This window comes from Anopheles moucheti, assembly GCF_943734755.1.
Source record: "Anopheles moucheti chromosome X unlocalized genomic scaffold, idAnoMoucSN_F20_07 X_unloc_5, whole genome shotgun sequence".
Taxonomy (NCBI): Eukaryota; Metazoa; Arthropoda; class Insecta; order Diptera; family Culicidae; genus Anopheles; species Anopheles moucheti.
Window position 1 is genome coordinate 22,501 of NW_026453559.1, and position 3,653 is coordinate 26,153.

Below are 3,653 nucleotides of genomic sequence, written 5' to 3' on the forward strand. Positions count from 1 at the left end.
TTTTTCGTTTGCTACGAGAGGTTCGGTTCGTTTTCAGTTATCCCTGTGTTCATGGTTTTCGTGAGCTTCGATAGGTTTGGTCCGTGTTTTTGAGTACTCTTGTCCATGATTTTCGTGTGCTTCTTGAGGTTTGGTCCGATTTTCAGTACTCTTGTCCATGCTTTCACATGCTCTGATAGGTAGGTTCGTTCTCAGTTATCCCTGTGTTCATGGTTTTCGTGTGCTTCGAGAGGTTTGGTCCGTGTTTTTGAGTACTCTTGTCCATGATTTTCGTGTGCTTCTAGAGGTTTGGTCCGATATTCAGTACTCTTGTCCATGCTTTCACATGCTCTGATAGGTAGGTTCGTTCTCAGTTATCCCTGTGTTCATGGTTTTCGTGTGCTTCCATAGGTTTGGTCCGTGTTTTTGAGTACTCTTGTCCATGATTTTCGTGTGCTTCTAGAGGTTTGGTCCGATTTTCAGTACTCTTGTCCATGCTTTCACATGCTCTGATAGGTAGGTTCGTTCTCAGTTATCCCTGTGTTCATGGTTTTCGTGTGCTTCCATAGGTTTGGTCCGTGTTTTTGAGTACTCTTGTCCATGATTTTCGTGTGCTTCTAGAGGTTTGGTCCGATTTTCAGTACTCTTGTCCATGCTTTCACATGCTCTGATAGGTAGGTTCGTTCTCAGTTATCCCTGTGTTCATGGTTTTCGTGTGCTTCGATTCGTTCACTCTATTACTCTTGTCTGTGGTTTTTCGTTTGCTTCGATTCGTTCAGTCCATTACTCTTGTATGTGATTTTCGTTTGCTTCGATTCGTTCAGTCCATTACTCTTGTATGTGATTTTCGTTTGCTTCGATTCGTTCAGTCCATTACTCTTGTGTGTGGTTTTCGTTTGCTTCGAGTCGTTCAGTCCATTACCCTTGTCTATGATTTTCGTTTGCTTCGAGTCGTTCAGTCCAATACTTACCCTTGTCTATGATTTTCGCTCTAAGCCCAGTCGCCCTGCGCTCTGGAAATCACATTCCAACTCTATCACCGATAGCGCTCACACCTTGGAAACCACATTTCACCCAGGGGACCTTAGGGTGGATTTTGAGCCTTTCGGGATTGCGAAACCATCATTTAACACTCTAAACTTAATTTCCGCAATCCCAGACGCACTTTCCATATGGTCTCCAAAAATGCGTGTGAGCTGACCTGGTCCCTTATAATAGGCAATGAACACGATTTTGGCAAAATATTTTTTTCAAAATTTTTTGACTCACCGGGTAAAATCGAATTTACTTGGGAAAAATGTTCTAGCAGGGGCCCTCCCATACAAATTTTTTTCTTCTCAAAAATGATTTTCGTTTCACTTTTCATACTCAGGGGAGTCTAAAATTGATGTTTTGAGTCACCATGAAAAAAAAATTTTTTTTGACCCGAGCTTGTGTCGCGACCCAAAAATCGACTCACTTGGGAAAAATGTTCTAGCAGGGGCCCTCCCATACAAAAATTTTTTCTTCTCAAAAATGATTTTCGTTTCACTTTTCATACTCAGGGGAGTCTAAAATTGATGTTTTGAGTCACCGTGAAAAAAAAAATTTTTTGACCCGAGCTTGTGTCGGCGACCCAAAATCGACGCACTTGGGAAAAATGTTCTAGCAGGGGCCCTCCCATACAAAATTTTTTTCTTCTCAAAAATGATTTTCGTTTCACTTTTCATACTCAGGGGAGTCTAAAATTGATGTTTTGAGTCACCGAGAAAAAAAAAATTTTTTGACCCGAGCTTGTGTCGGCGACCCAAAATCGACGCACTTGGGAAAAATGTTCTAGCAGGGGCCCTCCCATACAAAAATTTTTTCTTCTCAAAAGTGATTTTCGTTTCACTTTTCATACTCAGGGGAGTCTAAAATTGATGTTTTGAGTCACCGTGAAAAAAAAATTTTTTTGACCCGAGCTTGTGTCGGCGACCCAAAATCGACGCACTTGGGAAAAATGTTCTAGCAGGGGCCCTCCCATACAAAATTTTTTTCTTCTCAAAAATGATTTTCGTTTCACTTTTCATACTCAGGGGAGTCTAATATTGAAGTTTTGAGTCACCGTGAAAAAAATTTTTTTTTGACTCACTGGGTAAAATGGTCGCACTTGGGAAAAATGTTCTAGCAGGGGCCCTCCCATACAAAAAATTTTTATTTCTCAAATCGATCCGTGGTTTCACTTTTCATACTCTAGGGCCCATTTGCTTCAACTTTGGAAAAAATTTTCGATGATGAAAAATTTTCACCTTCGACGTCCATCGACCACTCGACCCGAACTTGGTACTTTTGTATGGAGGTACCCAAGTGGTGACTTTCTCATACAAAAATTTTTATTTCTCAAATCGATCCGTGGTTTCACTTTTCATACTCTAGGGCCCATTTGCTTCAACTTTGGAAAAAATTTTCGATGATGAAAAATTTTCACCTTCGACGTCCATCGACCACTCGACCCGAACTTGGTACTTTTGTATGGAGGTACCCGAGTGGTGACTTTTTCATACAAAAATTTTTTTGCGAATACGTGTTCGTTCGCGATCATTTAGGCCATGAACAACAAGTCCGCTGCGATAGAAATAGTGCATTGTAGTTACTCGACGAGAAAAAAAATCAGGACTTAGAAAAATTTTTGAAAGTCAAATCGTATTGACTTCCAACAACACCTGATAATAAACACACATTGCCTGTTGCACCACAGATCGCATTTGACTTAACAAATCGCCTGTTGGTACGCACATCACCATCGACTTTACCAATCGCGTTTCGCACCGCTAATCCCACTTGGCGTGGAGCCACGCACATAATGTTGCGAGGAGAGTATTAATCGGGACTTAGCGTTTTAAGCTCGCGAACACTCCACTATGGGAGTGCACGCAAGCACCAACTGTACACACACAACACAACAATCACTCTCGCGAACACTCCATTCCCAAAGTGAACGCGAGCACCAGCAAGCATGGGTCGCCTGAGAGGATCGATGCGAACGCATCTCTACAACTCGCAGCTCCCAGCCTGTAGTCCCGTCGTTTGCGGGCGGTCGAAGGTGTCGAAACTAGTTGTATCCACGGTCGACGGAAACACAGCCACCAGGGTTCCCTGTGGTAAGGTACTTCCACGTGCAGCGTGCTCCCGCCCGTTGCGGCTCAGTCTAGTGCTATAGCGGGGATGAGACGTCAGTGTGCGCGGGGCAGCACCGACGGATCTCGGAGGGTTGTTAAGCCCGCTAGCTTCCGATCACCTAATGGGTTTGAGAAGCGCTATCAGCTCGGATTGGATACGACCTTAGAGGCGTTCAGGCATAATCCAGCGGACGTAGCGTCATACCAAAGTCCGGTCGAACTAGTATTGAGCCAGTGGTCCGTACCTGTGGTTCCTCTCGTACTGCACAGGAATTCCGTTAAGATAGCGGCAAACAGCACACACCAGTAGGGTAAAACTAACCTGTCTCACGACGGTCTAAACCCAGCTCACGTTCCCTTGAAAGGGTGAACAATCCTACGCTTGGTGAATTTTGCTTCACAATGATAGGAAGAGCCGACATCGAAGGATCAAAAAGCCACGTCGCTATGAACGCTTGGCGGCCACAAGCCAGTTATCCCTGTAGTCTGGTGCGAGCCTCCAGAGAGAGCAGACGCAAATCCACGCTCCTCCGT